We start from the raw sequence: 23,802 nt of genomic DNA on the forward strand, positions 1-23,802 counted from the left end.
CTGGTGAAGGGATGGGTGTTTGAATATTGTATAATTGAGACATAAACCTGAGAACTTTGTAACTTTCCACATGGTGATTTAATAAAAAGTTAAAAAAAAAAAACAGTACTTCAAGAAATAAAGGAGGACACTAGGAAATGGAGACACATCCCCTGCTCATGAATAGGGAGAATTAACATTATCAAAATGGCAATACTGCCCAAAGCATTATACAAATTTAATGCAATCCCTATCAGGATGCTCATGACATTTTTCAAAGAAATAGACAAAACACTCCTGAAATTTATATGGAACAATAAACCCCCACGAATAGCTAAAGCAATCCTTGGAAAAAAGAAGATGGGGGGCCGGAGCGATAGCACAGCGGGGAGGGCGTTTGCCTTGCACGCGGCCGACCTGGGTTCGATCCTCGGCATCCCATATGGTCCCCCAAGCACCGCCAGGAGTAATTCCTGAGTGCAGAGCCAGGAGTAACCCCTGAGCATCGCTGTGTGTGACCCAAAAAGCAAAAAAAAAAAAAAGAAAGAAAAAAGAAGATGGGTGGTGTCACCTTCCCCAACTTCAAACTCTACTACAAATCAGTAGTAATTAAAACAGCATGGTATGTTGATAAAAACAGACCTGCAGACCAGTGGAACAGAGTTGAATATCCTGTCACAGACCCCCAAATATATGGCCATTTAATCTTTGACAAAGGAGCAAGAAATGCAAAGTGGAACAAGGAAAGCCTCTTCAACAAATGGGGCTGGGAAAACTGGATAGCTACCTGTAAAAAAATGAACTCTGACCTCTGTCTAATGCTAGGCACAAAAGTCAGATCAAAGTGGATTAAAGACCTCAATATCAGACATGACTCTATAAGGTTCATAGAAGAAAATGTAGGCAGAACTATCCGTTGAAGCTAAAAGCATCTTTAAGGACGAAACAGCACTGACCATGCAAGTGGAAGCAAACATAAACAAATGGGACTACATCAAACTAAGAAGCTTCTGCACTTCAAAAGAAACAGTGACCAAAATACAGAAAGAGCCCACAGACTGGGAAAGAATATTTACCCAATACCCATATGATAAGGGATTAATATCCAGGATATACAAGATACTTGTATAATTGTATAAGAAAAAAACCTCCAGCCCCATCAAAAAATGGGGAGAAGAAATGAACAGAAGTTTCCTCAAAAAATAAATACAAATGGCCCAAAGGCACATAAAAAATTCTCCACATCACTAGTCATCTGGGAGATGCAAATCAAAGCAACAATGAGATATCATCTCACACCACAGAGACTGGCACACATTCAAAAGAACAAAAGCAACCAGTGCTGGCCTGGATGTGGGGAAAAAAGAACGCTCCTTCACTGTTGGTGGGAATGCTGACTGGTCCAGCCTTTCTGGAAAACAATATGGACAGTCCTTCAAAAACTAGAAATTGAGCTTCTATATGACCCCACAATACCACTTCTGGGAATATATCCCGAGGATACAAAAGAGCACAGTAGAAATGACATCTGTACCTATATATTCATTGCAGCACTGTTCACAATAGCCAAAATCTGGAAACAACCTGAGCGCCCTAAAACAGATGACTGGTTAAAGAAATTTTGGTACATCTACACAATGGAATACTACGCAATTGTTAGGAGAGATGAAATCATGAAATTTGCTTATAAATGGATAAACATGGAGAGTATCATGCTAAGTGAAATGAGTCAGAAAGAGAGGGACAGACATAGAGGGACTGCATTCATTTGTGGAGTGTAGGGTAGCATCACATGAGACTGACACCCAAGGACCATAGATACAAGGGCCAGGGGGATTGCCCATAGCTGGAAGACTGCTTCATGAGCGGAGGGGAGAAGGCAGATGGAATAGAGAAGGGATCACTAAGAAAATGATGGCTAGAGGAACCAGTTGGGATGGGAGATGCATGCTGAAAGTAGATAATGGGCCAAACATGATGACCTCTCAGAGTCTGTGTTGCAAGCTATAATGCCCAAAAGTAGAGAGAGAGAGTATGGGGAATGTTGTCTGCCTTAGAGGCCTGGGGAGGGTGGGAAAGGGGGGGTATACCCAGGATATTGGTGGTGGGGAATGTGTACTGGTGGAGGGATGGGTGTTTGATCATTGTGAGATTGTAACCCAAACATGAAAGCTTGTAACTATCTCACGGTGATTCAATAAAATTTTTTAAATTACAAAAAAAAAATATAAAGGATTGGTGTTGTTGGGAATTAAGTTTTGCAGCTGAGATTCTGTTAATCTTTGCTCTGGCATCAACAGGATCAGTGCTGGGCAGGGGGGTGCCATGGGTGACTGAAATAAAGCAATTATCACTCTGAAATTATCACTCTCCCTGAGCAGAAATATTGTTTACATGGTCTTGGTCTCTTACCTTTGAAAACTTTTAAAGTTATTGTTAGGAATATTTTTCAAGCCTCATTATCTGTTTTCTTGGAAACTACATTTAAAAAATACCTTCTCTGAAGCACTGGTTAAGAAATTGAGGCAGATTTCTGTGTCAAAATAATCTATAAGGCTCAGATCTTTCCAGTAGGAGTGAGACATTCCCATCTCACTGATATTGCAAGCAGTGATTTTCTATTAACTGGGAACATATTTTCACTTTTCCTTTTATGGGGAGGCACACCCAATGTGCTCAGGGCTTACTCATGGCTTTGCACTCAAGAATCACTCCTGGCAAGGCTCTGGGGAGCATATGTGGTACTGGGGACCAAACCTGGGCTGGTTGCATGCAAGGCAAGCACCCTACCCTCTGTACTATTACTTTGGCCCTGCTGAGCACTTTTTTGGGTTTTTTTGTTTTTTTGTTATTTTGTTTTGCTTTTTGGGTCACACCCAGAAATGCACAGGGGTTACTCCTGACTCTGCACTCAGGATTTACCCCTGGAGGTGCTCAGGGGACCATATGGGATGCTGGGAATCGAACCCGGGTTGGCCGAGTGCAAGGCAAACACCCTACCCACTGTGCTATTGCTCCAGCCCCTGAGCACATTTTTGAGTATAAATATAATACAGGCCATACACAACTAAAATGGTTTCTAATAGCCACATTTTAAAAAGTAAAGGAAATGTTTAGTTTACAACAAAGGAGATAAGACCATCCAATGGAGAATGGAAAGTCTCTTCAAAATGATGAGAGGAACCCTGGACAAACCTAGTGCCAAAAGGGAAAACTGAATCACTATTTTAATACCATATACAAAAATTAACTCAAAATGTATAAAAAACTTAGACATTTAGACTTAAGACCTGAAACAGTAAGATATATTGAACGGGATGTATGATATTCATCCTTGGGGATTCAACTCAAGGACAAAGGAAGCAAAAACAAAAACAAATGAATGAGGAGCTGGGAGATCACTCAGCAGCCATGGATGTGTGACTTGCATCCACAAGGTCATGAATTTAAATCCTGGCAATCCATAGCATTTGAGACCCACTACATGTGGTCCCAGTGGCCCCTAAGCAACTTAAGGTTGCCCTGTTGGTCCACAGCACACACTATGGGAAGCCCTGGTTTCTGTAAGAGTCAGCTAGGACAGGGCCTATCTGAGTTGCCAGAGATCAGGCATGTTTGAACCTCACAATGATTTCTTAGAGGGCAAAGTGAAGAGGTAGTTAAATTCCAGTTCTGCCCTTCATTAATTAGGGTCTTTGGGTAAATTCATATAATCAGAATATTTTCCAAAGTGAATACTGATAATCTGCTTTTGGTATACATGCGTATTTAAAAATATCAGAATTAAAAGAGAGAGAAACAATATGGTGTGATCACGAAAGGCAACCTGGTACTCCTGAAAGAACATAAACATTGAAATTGGAGGAGTATAGATTCAAATCAGGACTGGAGCAATAGCACAGAGGGTAGGGCGTTTGTCTTGCACGCGGCCAATCTGGGTTCAATTCTTCCATCCCTCTCAGAGAGCCTGGCAAGCTACCAAGAGTATCCCGCTCGCACAGCAGAGCCTGACAAGCTAGCCGTGGCTTATTCGATATGCCAAAAACAGAAACAACAAGTCTCACAATGGAGACGTTACTGGTGCCCGCTCGAGCAAATCGATGAACAATGGGACGACAGTGCTACAGTGCAGATTCAAATCAGAAGCTTAGTCATGGTGCTATTAATACATAACACACACACACACACACACACACACACACATGCACACACACACATTTTTCCTATAAGTGCTTAAAGGGCTGTGCTGCTTTAAAGGGAAGACATTATTTACTTATTTTTGAGTTGGGACATACCCAGTGGTGTTCAGGGTTTCTCCTGGTGGGCCCAGGGGACCAAATGGCATGCCAGGAATTGAATCCAGAACAATTTCCTGCAAGACAAGTGGCCTACCTGCTGTACTTTTTCTCTAGCCCCTACAGTGAGGACTTTAGAATGAGTATTAAATGAGTCAAACCCAACTGCTGTAGCAGTAATGCTGACACTGCAATGCTTTGATCAGATTTATTTTAAATTATATGCATTAGATTCATTGTGGAGAAGTTACAGTTTATATTGCATAGGGGGAAAGAGTGGATTTAATGCAAACCTAAGGAGTTTTACACTCATTGAAAGGAACACTCTGAGTTGATCAATGCATTTTCTAAATCATTTTATTTCCTCATTTAAATTTTTTTTAAAAAGCAATCTAATAGTAGGAATGCTCTTTGTATGTGCATTAATCAATATTGGGTGACAGCACTAAATTTACTTATTTCTTAAAAAATTTTATTTTAATGAATCACCATAAGTTACAGACTTACAAATTTTTGTGATTACATTCCAGTCATACAATGTTCAAGTACCCATCCCTCCACCGGTGTCCATTCTCCACCAGCAATGTTTCCAGTATCACCCCCGCCACCCCACCCCTTCCCACCCCTGCCTCTTTGGCAAGCACATTCCCTCTTACTCTCTCTCATTTAGGTTTGTAAGACAGATACTAAGTGGCCATCATGTTTGGCCCATAGCCTACTTTCAGCACGCATCTACCATCCTGAGTGAGCCCTCCAACCATCATTTATTTGGTGGTCCCTTCTCTATCCCAGCTGCCTTTTCCCCCAGCACATGAGACAGGCTTCCAAGCCATGGAGCAATGCTCCTGACCCTTATCTCTACTGTTCTTAGATGTAAGATAACATTGGTTTGTCCTTTCTGCCTTGCCACAGGGAGCTTAGGTTTATTGGGTTACTCCCATCACAGTGCTCCATTCCTCTGTGTTTATTTGTAACCTCTTTTTTTGTGCTCTGTTGACTTGTAAATATTGTTTTCCTCTTCTTCTTAAGTCTTTTGCATATTAATTCAGAGCAATGTCCTTTTTGTATGGACACTAGAAAACAGTTAATGCTATACTTTTGCAACTTGGGAGTTAATTGACTCTGAATGATACTTACCTCTAGGACATCCGTTCTCTCGACTTAAGCCTCAGTTGCCCTTACTTCCCAGCACCTCAAATGCAGGGTCCCAACAAGGGACTAGATGGACCCACGGCAAGCTGTGAGCTATGTGCTAACCTGGCATTGAAATGGGCCTGGCCAAAGCGCCATAATATTTAACTATAAGTTAAGAGCATGGTCATGGACAAATTCTGTCATGATCCAAAAAGTAATATCTAGATTTGGACCCTACTAGGGTTAGGAAAGATTAATCTGGCCTGAGCACTATAGTCTGAGTCTGTGGCAAGATGTTACCAGGAGAGCCACCCTACCAAGCTCAATCTATCTCTTACTATGTCCATACAAAATGAATAATATGAAGAAGTCAAATTAGGATGTTAATTAAGATGTTAATTAAGTTATTGGACTAAGGAAAAGAGTAAAACACCTTAAGTGGTATTTTGAGCAAAGGAAGGGCTTTCTTATGTTGATTTTGCTACTGGACTGGGTGTAGCGTCTACCCCTAGTGCTAGGGAGTTGGGGAGAGACAAGACAGTTGGAGAGAGATGAGAGAGAGAGAGAGAGAGGGCAGCAAGATGGAACGCAGAGAGACTAGCAAGGGGAACAGAGGGAGAAGAATGTAGAAGAAAAATTCAGGAGCAGGCGCACAGAGAGAGGAGAGACAAGGATGCAAGATGGAGCATAGAGATGAGCAAGAGAGACAGGAGGAGACGGGAATCAGGGGCAGTGTGAGACTAGCATGGAGAGCTTAATGAGACTGGAACAGGCGCACGGGGGAAAAATGGAATAAACAGCTTGGCCTTTGTTTCCTCCTCCGCCCGTCAATGGCATTGACTGGCCCAAGTGGGGAAATAGCCTGAGATCACCCAACCCCAGGCGGCAAGAGGAAGAACCGCTGGGGCCTTCCCAAGTGTCCTGGAGATTATACATTTAGGTGTTAGTCTCCTATTATGTTACTTTATATTCCACAAATAAGTGCAGACATTCTATGTCTCTCTCTTTCTGACTCTTTTCACTTAGCATGATACTCTCCATGTCCATCCACTTATATGCAAATTCCATGATTTCATCTTTTCTAACAGCTGCATAATATTACATTGTGTGTAGATACACTAAAGTTTCTTTACAGTCATCTGTTCTCGGGCTATTAAGTTTTTTCCAGATTCTGGCTATTGCAAATAGTGCTGCAATAAACATACAAGTGTAGTGTAGATGTCATTTCTACTGGTTTTTTTTTTCATCTTCAGGATATATTCCCAGAAGTGGTATTCCTGGGTCAAATGGGAGTTCAATTTCTAGTTTTTTTATTTGTTTGTTTTTGCTTTGGGGCCATATCCAGCAATTCACAGGGGTTATTCCTGGCTCTGCTCTCAGGAATTACTCCTACCAGTGCTCAGGGGACCATATGGGATGCTGGGAATTGAACCCGGGTCGGCTGCGTGCAAGGCAAACGCCCTACCTGCTGTGCTATCACTTCAGCCCCCAATTTCTACCTTTTTGAGAAACTTCCATATTGTTTTCCAAAAAGGCTGGACCAGTCGGTATTCCCACCAGTAGTGAAGGAGAGTTTCTTTCTCCCCACATCCATGCCAAGACTGGTTGCTTTTGTTCTTTTGGATGTGTGTCAATCTCTGTGGTGTGAGATGATATCTCATTGTTGTTTTGATCTGCATCTTCCTGATGATTAGTGATTGTAGCATAACATAGCCTCAGTAGTTTAGGTTTATTGGGTTACTCCCGTTACAGTGCTCCTATTCCTCTTTGTTTATTTGTAGCTTCTTTCTTAGTGTTCTGTTGACTTGTAAATAATGTTTTTCTCTTCTCCTTGAGTCCTTTGCATAGTTTATTCAGAGCAAGTCCTTTTTTGTATGGACACAGGAAGACTTAACAAATGTTATGCTTTTGTAACCTGGGAGTCATTTGACTCTACATGATATTTTCCTCCAGGGCATCTGTTCTCTTGACCTAAGCCTCAGCTGCCCTTACTTCCTAGCATCCCCAAAGCAGGGTCCCGACAATGTGGGACGAGAAGGACCCAGGGCAAGCGGTGAGTTGTGTGCTACCCTGGCATCGAGATGGGCCTGGCCAAAGTGCCTAATGCTTAACTATAAGTTAAGAGCTTGATCATGGACAAATGTTGTCATGATCCAAACAGTGATACTAGATTCGGACCCTGCTAGGGTGAGGAATGATTAATCTGGCCTGAGTGCTGTGGTCTGAGCCTGTGGCAAGATGTTGCCAGGAGAGCTGCCTTGCAAACCTCAAAGTATCTCTTGCTATGTCCATGCAAAAATAACTAGTATTAAGATATTAATGAGTGTTTGGAATGGGGAGAGGAGAAAAAACCCTTAAGAGGTATTTTGCCTACTGGCAGTCAGGAAGGGCTTTAAAACGCCCCTAGGTTATGTTCCCTTTAAACCTGACAGCCCTCAGGAAGGGCTTTATTATGTTGATTTTGCTACCTGGCTGGGTGTAACCTAGCGGCAAGGGCGAGAGAGGAAAAAGAGACAGAGAAGCCAGAAAGAAGCGGCAGTTGATCCAGAGAGAGGACGGAGCTGGGAGTGCAGAAGATAAGAAAGGTGGAAGATTGAATAAACGGTAACTAATCAGCCACCAGCTTGGTCCTCGTTCTTCCTTCGCCTGCCCTTAACCCCTGGCCGTCCCGATCCAGCCCACACACTGCGGTTCCAGGGCACTGAACGCGGGCGGTGAGACAGAGCCGCCCAGAGAGCTCAAGAGTGCACTCGCCCCTCGGCGAGCTTTAGTTTTTTACAAGTGATGAAGAGCATTTTTGGGCATTTGAATTTCTTCTTTGAGAAAGTTTCTGTTCATTTCATCACCCCATTTTCTGATGGGATTGGGTGTTTTCTTTTTGTAGAGTTTAACCAGTGCCTTATATATCCTTGATATTAACCCCTTATCAAAAGGGTATTTGGTGAATGTCCTTTCCCATTCTGTAGACTGTATTTGATTCTGGTCACTGTTTCTTTTGAGGTGCAGAAACTTCTTAATTCAAGATAGTCCTATTTGTTTATCTCTGTTTCCACTTGCTTGGTCAGTGGCGTTTCATCCTTGAAGATATCTTTAGTTTCAATGTCGTAGAGGGTGCTGACTTTTTCTTCAATGTACCTTATAGATTCTGGTCTGATGTTGAGGTCTTTAATCCATTTTGATCTGATTTTTGTGCATGGTCTTAGGTAGAGGTCTGAGCCCTTTTTTTTTTTTTTTTTTTGCATGTAGCTGCATGTAGCTGTCCAGTTTTGCCAGTACCATTTTTTAAAAAAATGTAGGAGTACTGCTATTTATTCAGCCATTGATTAAGCTGATTGAATTTGGCATGAACTCCACATTACTTTTTTTATTTTATTTTTTATTGAATCACCATGAGAACAGTTACAAAGCTTTCCAGTCAAGTCTCAGTCATACAATGATCAAACACCCATCCCCTCAGCAGTACACCCTCCACCACCAAGAACCCCACTATACCCCCCATTCCGCCCCTCCCCACGCCTATGTGGCAGATGATTTCCGCCTTACTCTCTCCGCATTGATCACCTTCAATATTTCGACAAAAGATCCACCATTATTATTTGGAATTTTCCCCAACATTCAGATCTGCTGAAAATACATAATTAGATAATTTTTTTTTCTATTGCTGATATGAAGAGCATTTTAGTAATAAGTCTGGAGAATTTCTGCCAAAAGCCGCTGGGTTCCAAGATTGTTTTGTGTGCCTCTGAGATCATGGCCATTCAGGAGCCAGGAGCCATTGTGGGCAGCAACTCAGGGCCTTGTCAGGGGAGGGAGAGGGGCCGATTTCACCCCCACTCCCGTGAGGCCCTGCGTGTCACGTCACTACAGTCTCATAGCTGGCTGTCCAATAAGCTCTGGAAAGGTGGTGGCCACCACAATGGCAGGAAGAAAAGGCAGAATGGACAAACACCTTTCCCAACCAGGGTGGCACAGTGCCGTAGTTTAGTGCTCAGTCCAGATGCATTTCTGCCAGAAGCCGCTGGGTTTCCAGGTTGGTCTGTGTGCCTCTGGGATTATGGCCATTCAGGAGCCAGAAGCCATTCATGGGCAGCAACTCGGGGCCTTGTCGGGGCAGGGAGAGGGGCCGGTTTCACCTCCCATCCCATGAGCCCCTGTGTGTAGCCTCGCTCTCTCTCTAGTTTTGGGCAGGGGCAGACGCTAGATGATTTATTTTCTATTGCTCACTTTGTATGTCAGGAAAGGTCGCGCGGTCTCATAAACAGCTGCACGCTTCGGAGAAATATTCCTGTGGCCATATACCAGAGCCATGCTCATGGTCGCTGGGATTCCATCTGGAGAAGGTGGGGAGACTGCACCTGCTCATCTGGGGGTCCCAGAGATATTGGCTTGGTATAGAGCCTGGAGAATTCTCCGGTGTTATGGTGCCCTCTGGGTTTCTTCACTGCTGAGTCACTTTTTTTAAAAAAAAAATTACCATGAGATACAGTTACAAAGCTTTCATATTTGAGATTCAGCTGTACATTAATTGAACACCCATCCCTCCACTAGTGCACACTTTCCACCACCAGTGTCTCCAATATTATTCCCCCCACTCCCACCCCCGCTGCCATCCCAGTTCTCACCTTTCCTCCATGGCAGGCAATTTCCCCAATACTCTCTCTCTCCACTTCGGGGCATTATGTTTTGCTCAAATTTTTCCACCACCATTCAAGCCTGCTTGCCAGGGGCAGGTGCTAGATCATTTATTGTCCATTGCTCATTTAGAAAATCTTGGGTGCCACGACTGCATTTCTGGAATTCTAGATTATAAATGGTTGGGTTCCAGAAACATTTATGTAGGGCACTAATCCATTTGGGGATTCAATTGGGCATCTCTAGACCAGGGCTGTTGCTGTGCTAAGATGGCGCCTGGAGGCACATTGTGGGTGTGACAGCCAGGTGGATGAGTGTGTGGGCGGGGAGCTGGGGAGGGACAGCCTGGTGGCTGAGGAACCCTGGAACCCACATACCTGGGCCTTGCTTGTGGAAGCTCTACGTCACTGGGATTCCCTCTGGGGTAGCGGGGAGACTGCACCTGCTCTATCTGGGGTGCCCAGTGAAATTGGCTCGGTGGACAGCACCATTTGTTAAAGAGTATTTCCTTGCTCCACTTCATATTTCTTGCTCCCTTATCAAAGATTAGATGATCATATATTTGAGGGTGTGCATAAGGATGTTCAACCCTATTCCACTGGTCTATGGATCTGTCTTTGTTCCAATACCATGCTACTTTAATTATCACCGCTTTGTAGTACAGTTTGAGGTTGGGGATAAATTTACTTATTATTGTGTATAATAAGTTGAATATTTGATTTTGAACATATTACTAATTATGACAGTTTAGGTTCATTATAGGACAATTTGGAAAATATGTAACCATACAAAATTTATTATTATATTCTCTAGATCTAAGGAAACTTAGAATTTTGACATGTCCTTCAAATACTTTTTCATCTTCTTTTGTCTGTGTGATCTGGATCAGGTTACTTTCAGGCAATTAATTAGACCTTCTTACTTGAAACTACCTTGTAGGGTAACACAGTGTCAGAACAGTGTCTGGTACATAGCAAGTTTATTAACTATTAGCAATGATTGGGCTGGAGAGATAGTACCATAGGAGAGGCTCTTGCCTTGCGTGCAGCCAAGCTGGGTTTGGTTCCTGGCACTCCATATGGTTCTCCGAGGCCTGCCTAAAGTGATTGTAGACCTAGAAGTAAACTCTGTGCACCGTCAGTGATTCCAAAACAAAACAAAACAAAAATAAAACCCAACTAACCTATTAGTAGTCATTATAGAATGAAATGGGCTGGAGCTATAGCATAGCGGCAGGGCATTTGCCTTGCACGCAGCGGACCCGGGTTCAATTCCTCCGCCCCTATTGGAGAGCCTGACAAGCTACCGAGAGTATCTCGCCCGCACGGCAAAGCCTGGCAAGCTACCTGTGGCATATTCAATATGCCAAAAAACAGTAACAACAAGTCTCACAGTGGAGACGTTACTGGTGCCCGCTCAAGCAAATCGATGAGCAACAGGATGACAGTATGACAGTATAGAATGAAATATTTTAAATCTTAATTTAAAACCAAATTTCATATTCAGTTTATTTAAAACTTCTCAATACTTTGACTTTCCATTGCATTCGGTGTTTATCTTTTGTTTTTTCTTTTTCTTTCTTTCCTCTCCTCCCTCCCTCCTCCCCTCCCTCCCTCCCTCCCTCCCTCCCTTCCTTCCTTCCTTCCTTCCTTCCTTCCTTCCTTCCTTCCTTCCTTCCTTCCTTCCTTCCTTCCTTCCTTCCTTCCTTCCTCTCTTCCTTCCTTCCTTCCTTCCTTCTCTCCCTCCTTCCCTCCCTCCCTCAATCTCTTTCTTTTTATTTTTGTTTTTAATCACATCCAGTGGTGCCCAGAGATTATTTCTGACAGGGGTTGGTGGACTAGAATTGGCAGCATTCAAGGCAGATGCCGTACCCACTATACTATCACTCTGGCCCCTTTCTTTTGTTTTCACTGTTTTGTGTTTTGGTCACATCTGACAGTGTTCAGGGACTAACTCCTGGCACTGAGCTCAGGTGCTCAGGAGAACTTGTGATGTGAGCTCCAGTCCTTTGAGCTATTTCTATGAGCTCTCAATGTTTCTCTAATGTGAATATTTTTCAAGGCTTCATTGATAAAATTGTTCCTCCAGATAGCAGTAGAATCCTTTGGAGAATTTGGTGATTTTTATGAAGGAGATCATTTGTCAGAATCCAACTGAGATTTATGATTATCTTTTATGAAGTTTATTATAAAATATAAGAGATGGCCAGACAGCTAATTCAGCAGGTAGGGTTCTTGCCTGGCTAACCTGGGTTTGATTGCTCATACGCCATATGGTCCCCTGCGCCTTGCCAGGTGTGATCCCTGAGTGTGAACTAGAAATAAGCCCCAAGCACTGCCAGGTGTGGCCCCCAAATCAAAATAGTCTATAGGAATGCAACTAATAAAGAAGAAAAATAATTTCCTAACCTGCCAAACTGTAAAGGTGTAGAGATCTTACCATCTCCAAGCTTGCAAATAACCATTGAATATGTGGCACCCAAATATAATCAAATAAACAAGAAAGAAACAATCCAGGGTCCAAGAAAAAAACTCAAGTGGTGGAATATCTGTCTCACACGTGCAAGTTCTTGATTTCAAGTTGCAACATGGGGCGGAAACACAACCCCAGCAACAGAAGAGCCCTGGAAACCTCTAGGTCTGAGTACCCCCAGACCTGCCCATTTAGGCCCACAGCACCACCTGGGCACAACTGGGGATGGCCCCTACTTCAAAAATGAGAGTAGGGGCTGTAGAGATTGTACAGAATGTAGGTTGTTTGCCTTGCACTCAGCCAACCTGGATTTGATCCTGGAACCATATACCAAGCCTGTCAAGAATGATTCCTGAGCACAGAGCCAGGAGTAAATGGCCCAAAAACCTACCCCTCTCTTAAAAAAAATAAACTACACATACTGGGAGAACATATTTATTTATTTCTGGGGAGGGTACATCCTGCTGGTTGGCCACATGCAAAGTAAGAACCTTACTGGCTGTACTGTCTCTCCAGGCCCTGGGAGATAGCTACTGAGAGTATCCCACCCACATAGCAGAGCCCGGCAAGCTCCCCGTGGTGTATTCAATATGCTAAAAACAGTAACAACAAGTCTCATTCCCCTGACCCTGACAGAGCCTCCAATCGTTGGGAAAGATGAGTAAGGAGAGGCCGCTAAGATCTCAGAGTTGGGATGAATGGAGACGTTACTGGCGCCCACTCGAGTAAATCAATGAACAAAGGGATGATAGTGATACAATGATTTCACAAAGAACTTCTAACCAGAATAGACAGAACTCCTACCAAATTATATAAAAAGGACAAGCACACTTAATAAGCTAGCCCCTAATTTTAAGAACACAGGAAAAATACTTGGATAGATATTCACATAACACAATATAAAAAAATCAATAGAGCATGAAAAGATGCTCAGTCATAGGGGAATTATGAAATTAAAAGGAGATACTATTTCACACCCACTCATAGGGTTAAAATTAGACTGACAACTCCAAATGTGGGCAAGCATGTTGGACAGCTGGAGCTCTTGCACATGACTAATGTAAGACGGTGCAGCCGCTTTGGAAAACTGCTTGGCAATTTCTTATAAAGTATATAAACCTAGAAATCCCATATCTATATTTCTTCCAAGTCAAATAAAACATGCCCTCAAAAAGTTATCCAAGAACGTTTATGGCAACTTTATTTATACAAGTGAAAAACTAGAACCCAAAAGTCCACCAATGGGTGAGCTGATAAATACTTTTCAGCAATAAAAACAACTGCTAATTCTAGAAGATTAAGGGTGAATCTCAAAAACCTTACTTTAAGAAAGGAGGCAAAAAAAAAAAAGAAGGCAGATAGAAAGAGTACCAACCATTTCCTTTATATGGTAATGAACATGGGGTGGGGGCGGGGGTGGTTGCCTAAAGAGTGGGAAACTGGGAAGAGGCAGGGAAGTCTTTTTTTTAATTCTTTTTTTTTGTTAAAAAATTGAATCACTGTGAGACCCTTACAAAGCTGTTCACGATTGGATTTCAGTCACACAGTGTTCCAACACCCACCCCTCCACCAGTGTACATTTCCCAGCACCAGTGTCCCCAATTTCCCTCCCAACACCCCCCACCCCACTCCCAGCCTGCCTCTCTGGCAGACAGTGAACTCTTGATCGTTAACATTCTAATCAGCTGTGGCCAAACTCAACCATTTGCACACTTTCCCTGCATCCCCTTCCTTTCCCTTTGTTGCGGTTGTGATGACCATCACTGGAGTGGGTGCAGTGCTCACACACTGGGCTTTGGTGCTCGCAGAGGGTAGCCGCTCTTTCATTTGTGCTGCTCCTGCACGTTCTGGTTGGCGAGCTCTCAGGGTCGCACATTGGCCTCACCGCAGGGCATCCAGAGTATGGGGGCAGCCCAGGAGAGAGAACTCAGGCTCAGGTTTTGCAAAACTGGCTCTTTTATATGATGTCATTCCCAGGGCCTCCTTCCAATTACACACTTAAGAAACTAGGGTTTTTCAAGGGCACAAAACCGAACAAAAAACAAACTCTGGAGTGACGGTTGGGAGGGGAAGGGGGTGTGCTAAGTGTGGTATCATGAATTTTGAAGTAGCATTAACTTGCAGCTCTAAAGCATATATAGTCTTGTAAACCAACATCATAAAAAATTATATAAGCCCCATTATAATTTCACTATAGTTAAATTTGACTTCAATTTCTTAAAATGGAATAGAAAAAAAAGCTTAGAGACATTGTAAGGCCATAGTAAGAGAATTATGAGAAATCTGATATGAGAAGCTCTCTTTTTCTTTTGGGTCACACCCAGGGATGCCCAAAGTTTATTGCTGACTCTGTAGTCAGTGATCACTTCTGATGGTATCTGGGAGACCATATAGGGTGCTGGGGTATCAAAACTGGTGGCCCAGTACAAGGAAAGTGCCTGACCCATTGTACTATCCCTCTGGCCCCTTTAAAGTCTTCAGAAACATCCCAGCGTGTTGCTATATTAGATGATTAAACAATGGCTAAAGCCCAGCACACTATACTTACACCCCCATCCTCCACCCCCGCCCCTCGCTGAAGGGGTTCTCTGGACCTCCAGTCAATGCCTGCGAGTCCTAGGGAGTTCGACCCCGGGACACCAAACTCGCTGCCCACCCCACTATCCCCGGCGCCGCTTCCCGGCTCCTAATCAACCCTCCGGCTCGGACTTTTCTACGGATTCCGTCCTCTTCCTTTGACCCGTCTGTTCACCTTTCAATCAATTCAAATGTCGCAGGAGCGAACCAATCGCAATTCTCTCCGGAGGGAAGGGGCGGGCACCTTCCCCCGGAAGCACTAGTTAAGCCCCTCCAATCAGCGACTCGGTGCGGGAGGTTTGAATTTTGTAGAGGTTCGGGCTTCGGGTGGTCGCGCTTCGGAGGCGGCGGTGGTCTTCCTGTGGGAGAGTTCCTGCACGTTTTTGTTTGACAGAGGTTTCACGCCACCAGCTGCTTCAGGTAGGCGGTGTTGGGACTCGGCGGAGCGGGCGCTGGCCTGCTTCCTTGGACACTTCAGAGAGGAGACTGCGGCTCAGCGGCGGGGAGCGGGGCGCCTCTCTCGGGCGGCTGCCCCTGCCCCTCCCCGGGCCCCTGTTTGTTGCCTTGGGCGCTGGAGTCTGCGTTTTACCCTCGGGGCTGAAATGGCGAGAGGCGGTGAGGAGGGTGAGCTGTAGGACCCTTAGTCCTGCCCCCTGCAGCCGACCGGCAATTCCAGTAGCCCCTCCCAGGTGCCGTGAAAACAACAACGCCCCGTTTCTGTGAGAACTTCTAGGCGGGCCCGGCTAAGGCGGTCCAGACTTTCGGATGGAAAGAAAAGCCTCGAGAATTCAGTGGTGTGTGAAAAGCCACCACTTGTGATCCAAACTTCATCACCTTTTAGTTGTGCCAATATGAAGAGTTAATTAGTTAATTGACAACAACCCAACGTAAGGGTTGCCACAGTTGAACTTGCCTTTAATATTCTTGCTCCGCTGAATTTTTTTTTTTAAATAGCCAATGTATACGTTTTTCCCTTTTCGTTTAATTTGAGATTTTTTTTTTAATTGAGGGAACTTTGGTATGGAAAACCGCATATGTTTCAGGCATACCCTATTTATGCTTTGGCGTGTACAGAGTAGACTGTAGCTCAGGTTCCCAGGGCCCCTAGAAGAGCACGTATTTGTTACCTGGAGCACTACCAGTCTGCCACCAAGACTGTAGTTTCCATCCTTCAACTCTCTATGACCATTACCCGACTCCCCTCCTCCCCTCCAGCCCCCCCCCAACACTGTCCTCTTTCTTGTCCCATTACCACCCTCCTCTTTCCCTGCCTGATCACCATCATTTTGGCTGAGACTTTTTGTTTGCTTTGTTTATTAGTCTTTCACATATGATTAAGCTCATAGTGGGTTTTATTTTCTTGGGGTGACTTATGTTCTTTAGCATGTTTCCTTCAAGGTCTATTCACATTGTTGCAAATGGTAAAATTTAATCTTGTTAAACATTTATGTATATAAATAACTAAATATATATGAACACACACCACTTTTTAATTCATCTCTTAGTGGACACTTAGGTTTCCATATCTTGGCTCTTGTGAAACATGCTTAAGTGAACATAAGAGTGCAACTATTTCATTTCAAAGGGTTTTCCCAAGAAATACGAAAACACTAATTTGGATACACTAATTTGGATAAACCCTCTGAAATGAAATAAATAATATCATAATTTTTAATATTTGAGAAATATCCATACTGTTTTTATTTTTGGTTTGGGGCCTCGTGCTACTCAGGAATTAATCCAGGCTCTGCACTCAAGGGTCACTATAGACACAACTTACTGGACAATATTGGGTGCCAGGGACCAAACCCAGGTTGGCTACATGCATGGCAAGAAACTACTGTATTATCTCTCCAGCCCTTCCATACTATTTTCTGTGGAGGCTGCACCCATTTATATTCCCACTAACAGAACACAAGTGTTCCCTTTTCACCACTTCTTAATTTGCATTTCTCTAATGATAAGTGATGACATACATCTGGACAATGTTCCTGGTGCCTTACTTACAGATGGTTGGCCATCTGTAAGTCTTTGGAGAAATTCTGTTCAGCTTCTCTGCCTGTTGCACAATCAGGTTGTTTTTTGTTGAGTTGTTTAGATATTTTGGATATTAAGCTCTATATTATGGGCATCATTTGCAAATACCTTCTCCCACTCAGTTGGAAATTCTCATTTTGGTAGTTGCTTTTACATTTCAGTGATGGTTTCTTTCCTTTTTTCATTTTTGGATGACACCCAGCAGTACTTAGGTTTACTCCTGGCTCTGCACTCAGGAATCCCTCCTTACCAGGCTTTGGAGACCATATGGAGTGCCAGGGATTGAACCTGGGTCAGTCTATTGCAAGGTGGCCTGCCTAGGTACTATCTCTCTGGCCTTGATGTGGTTTCTTTAGCAGGGCAGATTTTTTGCTTTATTGAGTACCCTTTACTTTAGTTTTCCTTACTGTTGAGGTCAAATCTTCAAAAGTACCTATGTCCAAGGCAGTATCAAGCAGTGTATTGCTTATGTTTTCTTAGTATTCCATGGTTTTCACATCTTACAATCCAGTTTTTAGAGCATTTTGAATTGCTTTGTGTATATGATGTAAGATAGTCTAGCTTCTTTTGCATGTGAGTGTGTTTTTTCTTTAATATTTAGCAAAGTAACACTTGCAGGAGGTGGTGAATCAGCATAGTCTGTAATAACTCTCCTTAGATTATAGAGAACTTTGTTTGCAGGGCTCCAGTAAGCATAAGAGAGATTCAACCTGGGGTCAAGCATGCACTCCAGCCCCTTGAGTCGTCTCCCTGGTGCCCCAACCCCCAGCTTGGACTCTTAAATTCATCCAGGTCTTTTGAGAGAAAAATAAATCCCCATTTAAAAAACTCAGTTAATTGCATGAAATTGTGTAATATGTTTAATTTGATGAATTTCTTCTGCATGTTTTCCTTTTTTAAAAGAAATAAGTTTTTTTGGGGCCACAACTGGCAATGCTCAAGTGGCCGTATGGGGTGCTGAAGATGGAAGCTGGGTTGGCTGTGTGTAACGCAAGTACCGTACCCACCATACTATTTTCTTCAGTCCACCTATTTGTTGTTGTTGTTTTGGGATCACATCTGGCAATGCTCAGGGGTTACTCCTGATGCTGCACTCAGTAATTGTTCCTGGTAGTTCTCAGGGAACCATATGGGATGCTGGGAATCAAACCCAAGTCAGCCACTTGCAAGTCATACACCCTACCCGCTGTACTTTTGGATCACACCGGGCAATGCTCAGGGGTTACGCTTGGCTCTACTCTCAGAAATTACTCCAGCAATGCTCAGGGGACCATATGGGATACCAGGGATCAAACCCCGGTCGGCCACGTGGAACGTCCTGCCAGCTGTATTATCATACAGCCCCAAGATTAGATACATATTATATTGAAATATGATTACCATTGTAGTGTTAGCATCTCTACTACACTACCAATTCTTTCTTCCTTTTTTTTTTTTTTTTTGGCTTCAGAGGTCACACCCAGCGATGCACGGGGTTACTCCTGGCCTCCTGACTCTGCACTGAGAAATTACTCCAGGCGGTGCTGGGGGACCATATGGGATGCTGGGAATCGAACCTGGGTCGGCCTCGTGCAAGGCCCTACCCGCTGTGCTATCACTCCAGCCCCACCAATTCTTTTGTTGGAGTGTTTTAGCGGATATTTTCAGTTCTTGAAGAGTATAGTGGACCTATAACATTTTAAACTTCCTGATTGTGAGGGGTTTATTTTCCTGAAAATAATTAATTTTTTAAGTAGCCTATAGCAAAATTCATTCTTTGTGTTATCAAGTCTTGTAGCTACCTACTACAATGAGATATAGAATAGTTATGATCAACATCTTCCACCCATTATTCCCCTCAAAAAAAACAAACAAACCCCAAAAACGACCCATATTCCTTACTGTTTTATAGTCAGTGTGTCAGCTCTCTTTGGTTCCTGACAACCCACTAATCCTTGTGTCCTAACAGTGGAATCATACACTTTTTTTTTCTTCTCCTTCTCTGTTGATGCTGTTATAGTGACCAAGATTTCCACACATGCCAGATAGTAGTAACCGCACATCCATTTAAGGTTGCTCATTGGGGTTTTCACATGAGGTTGTGTTTGGGAAGCTAAATTCCATTTAACTGGTTGTGTTTGCACACATACTTGCTGGGAATTAAACTCTTGGCTATGGTTCTCTGTCGCGTTATGGTGTAGTGTCTTTGGGAATAGCTCACTTTTTATATGTGCTCTCACACCTGCTCGAAGGGAGTGGTGCTGCTGGCTATGGTGCCTGCACATTTATGTAGTTGTAGTGCAGTACTCACTAGGGACTGCACACTCCTTGATTGCAGTACTCCATCCCTGGCTTGTCACTGGGGATTGTAGATGGCAGAGTTGCCTGGATTGCATTCCATGCACTTGCGCAGCACTGGGATTGAACTCAAGGTCACACCCTGAAAGGTAGGCACTAACTCGTCTCCCAGCCCGCTAAGAATAGACTTTTTTTTTTTGGTCTCTGCATTTAGGGATCACACCTGCTGAAGTTCAGGAAACCATATGCAGTGCTGGGGATCAGACCCAGGGTGACTGCCTGCCTGGAAAGCAAGTGCCCCTACACACTGTGCTTCCTGTGGCCCCTTCGCTTGGTTTCACACAGATTAGAGCATTTTACATTTGTCTATGATGTGTGTATCGATAGTGTGCTCCTTTTCATTGCTAAGTAATATTCTGTTGTGTAGGTGACCACAGTATGTTTTTCTGTTCACCAGTTAAATGAAATTTAGCTTCCCAATTTTTTGCAACTATAAAAAAGGCTGCTATAAGCATTTACATATATGATTTTAATTTATTTGAGATAAATGTGAAGGATGGAATTGGTGGATCATTGTTAAGTGTTGTTTCGTTTTGGGAGGCCACTTCTGGCAGTACTCAGGACTCACTCCTGACTCTGCACTCAGGGATCACTCCTGGTGACGCTCAGGGAACCATATGGTGTGCCCTACCCACTGTACTATCACTCCAGCCAGTACGTATTTTTGACTATGTAAGAAACTGCTGAATGTTTTTCCAAAGTGGCTAACCATTTTTGCATTGCCAGCAATTGGTATTGTCAGTTTTTTTGTTTGCTTCTCTTAGTGGTGGGCTGGAGCGATAGCACAGTGGTAGGACGTTTGCCTTTCATGCGGCGAACCCGGGTTCGATTCCTCCATCCCTCTCGGGCAGCCCAGCAAGCTACCAAGAGTATCCCACCCACACGGCAGAGCCTGGCAAGCTACCCGTGGTGTATTCAATATGCCAAAAACAGTAACAGCAAATCTCACAATGGAGACATTACTGCTGCCCACTCGAGCAAAACGATAAGCAACGGGATGACAGTGGCTTTTAGTGGTGCTGTGGGACCAAGACTTTGCCTGATCTCATATACACAATGCACTCACCCTTCTACCTCTGAGCTACATCTACAAACTAACATTGGTTACGGTTTAATGTTTGTGTTTTGGGGATACACTGTTAACATACCATGTCCATCAAAGTGCCAATACCACCGACACCCTTCACTGTCCATAGGACCCTTTCTGTTCAACCCCTTCAATCCTCTTGATTACTTCTTTTCTATTGTTAGAGTCTAATGGTTTGTTTTCATTAGACATTTCTGTTTTCCTTGCTTTGCTTCTTTATATGCCACCAATGAATGATCATCTGGTATTTATATTTCGTCTGGTTTATTTTGCTTATCATGACCCCCTCCAGTTCCATCCCTGTCATGACAAAAGGCAAGCACATTTCTTTTAGTGGGGTAGTGTTTCATTTATGTATATATACCACAACTTCTTTATCCACTCATCTGTCTTGGGTGCATTCTAAGAGATCCCACTTCTCTCTCTTCCTACATTTTGTTTTTTAAGTATCTCACTATTTCCAAGTTGGTTTCTTTACCCTTTGTAGAACAACCTTTACTATTTCTTGCAAATCCAGTTTAGTGACCATGGGTTTCTATTTGTCCAAGAGGTTTTTTTAATCACTCCCTTGAATCTAGTGATAACAGATAGAGTATTCTTGGTTGGAGGTCTGGTCCTGATATAAAATATCCAAAGATCTAACGCTGTGGTTATTTCATTCCACTCCCTTTAGACTTGTCAAGTTCTGTTGAGAAAACTGCTGAATCTTATGGGGGTTTTCTTTTCTGTGAATCATTGCTTTTTTTCATGCTGTCTTAAAATTCTGTCTCTATCTTTGGTTTCTGCCATTTAATTACTATGTCTATCTGGGCTTATTTTGTTTGGAATTCTTTGAAATCCCTGAATCTGGATAGCTATCTCCTACCTTAGATTATTAAAGTTCTCAGTTATTCTTCAACTAAGAATTCTTCCCCTTTCTGGGGCTGAAGAGATAGTACAGAGGGTTTGGTTCTTGCCTTGCACGCAGTTGACCCTGGTTGGATTACAGGCATTCCAGCCCATCAGGAGTGATTTCAGAATGCAAAGCCAGGAGTAACCCATGAGCAGTGCCAGCTGTGACCCCCAAACAAGAATTATTCTCCTTTCTCTATCCTCTTTCTTCAACCCTCTGATGCAAATGTTGACCCTCTTGATACGCTCCCATAAATCTTACGTTTTCTTCATTAAAATTTTAATTTTTTTGTTCTTTGTTTAAAAGTTTATATTTTTTCACCTTAACCCTGAGTTAAGTGATTTGATATTTATTTGGCTCATTCTGCTGTTGAGCCCCTCTATAGTGTTTTTGTTTATTTTAGTTCTACTACGTTCTACTATTTTTGTTTTGGGGCCACATCTGGCCATGCAGGGCTAGTCCTGCATTGGTGCTCTAAGAGTTGCTCTCACTGGTAGTCATGAGACTGTCTAGAGCCAGGACACTCAAGATTGCTGGTGCCTGGCAGACCCTCGCACCCCGCCCCACCTCCCCCCACCCTCCAAGATCTTCCTGTGGTCATATAGGAAGGGGAGGGAAAGGAGAAAAGAGGGGGAATTTGATGTAATCCAGAGAACACTGGCCTTGACCTTGTCTTTATCTCTCTCTGCCCGCCCCCCCTCACCCGCACTCCCCCTTTAACTCTACCTCAGAGATGTTTATTCTAGAGAACCAATTCTCTTTCTCCACTTGGATCTATGTTTTGTTTTGTTTTAATCACTGTAATAAAAAGGCGAGGGGCAGGGGCACATGCCATGTAAATGGTGATTTCTAACATTACTGTAAATAATTTATTTTTCCCTTACAAGGTCAAACTGATATGTTTATCCTTTTGCATCACTATGGTAATTCTCCAGAAACTCCCACTTTTTCCTGTCTTGTACATCCAGCAGCCTACTTATTACCCTGGCATATCCAGTAGGTTTGTTTTTTAGTTTGATTTGTTTTTTAGTTTGAGAAACAATATGCCAGGTTGCCTGCATACATCGCCAGGGGAAAGTTAAGACTTGAGACTATTTTTTACATTCCAGACTGTAATTTCCTGAACTTCACTTCTTCCTTCCTCCAGCAATCTCAAGCTCCTATTTAGAAACCACAAAGTAAGTTGTAATGTTTAGTTTTTGATAACCTTCATCCCACTCTATAGAGCCTCATGTTCCATTTTGTATTTGATATCTTTATTTCAAAAGTCTCTGAGTTAGGGCAAGAGGAGTATTGCAGTCTTAATTTTTTAATTTTCATTTGTATGCTTTAAAAAAAACACCCTTGGGGCTGGAGTGATAGCACAGCGGGTAGGGCGTTTACCTTGCACGCGGCTGACCTGGGTTCGAATCCCAGCATCCCATATGGTCCCCTGAGCACCGCCAGGGGTAATTCCTGAGTGCATGAGCCAGGAATGACCCCTGTGCATTGCTGGGTGTGACCCAAAAAGCAAAAAAAAAAAAAAAAAAAACCACCCTTTTTGAGGTGGAGGGGAGCAGACCTAGCAGAACTTAGGGATTACTCCTGACTGAACTCAGAAATCACTTCTGGCAGTGCTCTGGTGGTGCTTGGGGAACTGTATAGGATGCTGGGAATTAAATCCAGGTCAGCCACATGCAAGGCAAGTGCCAACCTGCTATACCACCTGCTCTGACCACCTCTCTGCCCACCCCCCCCATTACCTTTTTTAGTGATGGACCCAAAACTTCTAAAAGTTGCAACTTCTCTTTGGTCTTTCCAGTCTCTTCTTGAACTTGTCCTCTTGTATTTCAGAGTGGGGTCTCAGAGCACATTATTATTGACCAGAGTTTTGTCCTAGTAGAGTGCCACAGAGAACCTTAAGAGCATGAGGTGACTATTTGTATGAACTGTCATAAAGGACTTGATCTTTGACCTTCTGACAATTTTGCTCTTTCTCTGGCAGCTGTCATGTAGAGGGTAGATAATTCCAACCCGAGTGGGGCTGTCTAGGCAGTCTTCGGTGCGTGATCTCTTTCACAATGACCATTTTTAAATGGGAAGTTGTGCCAGCTAGGCCCAGCTCTACTTCCTGGGTTTTGTGAATGTGTCCATTTAAACAGCCTTTCAGGCCTTCAGCAGAATCTGTTTTCCCCCTTTGGGTTTTTGGCCCACATCTGATGGGCTCATACTCAGGGGTCACTCTTGGCGTTGCTCAGGGGACCTTGTGTGGTACTGGGAATCAACGGGGTTGGCCATGTACAAGGCAAATGTCTTAACCTCTGTACTATCTTTTCTATAGCTGAAACTTAATTAAAAAAATAATAAAAGGAAAATCCATG

The 23,802-nt window shown here is 43.3% G+C and overlaps 1 protein-coding gene across 1 annotated transcript in view; it reads left to right on the forward strand.

The window, feature by feature from the left end:
• The first annotated feature begins 15,392 nt into the window (after positions 1–15,392).
• DLGAP5 (DLG associated protein 5) overlaps positions 15,393–23,802 on the forward strand; it is a 43,895-nt gene continuing 35,485 nt past the window's right edge. The window contains exon 1 of the mRNA XM_055132075.1: positions 15,393–15,509. The gene's annotated coding sequence lies outside the window, so the exon portion shown is untranslated. The remainder of the gene's footprint in view (positions 15,510–23,802) is intronic.

Source organism: Sorex araneus, chromosome 3 (assembly GCF_027595985.1).
Source record: "Sorex araneus isolate mSorAra2 chromosome 3, mSorAra2.pri, whole genome shotgun sequence".
Taxonomy (NCBI): domain Eukaryota; kingdom Metazoa; phylum Chordata; class Mammalia; order Eulipotyphla; family Soricidae; genus Sorex; species Sorex araneus.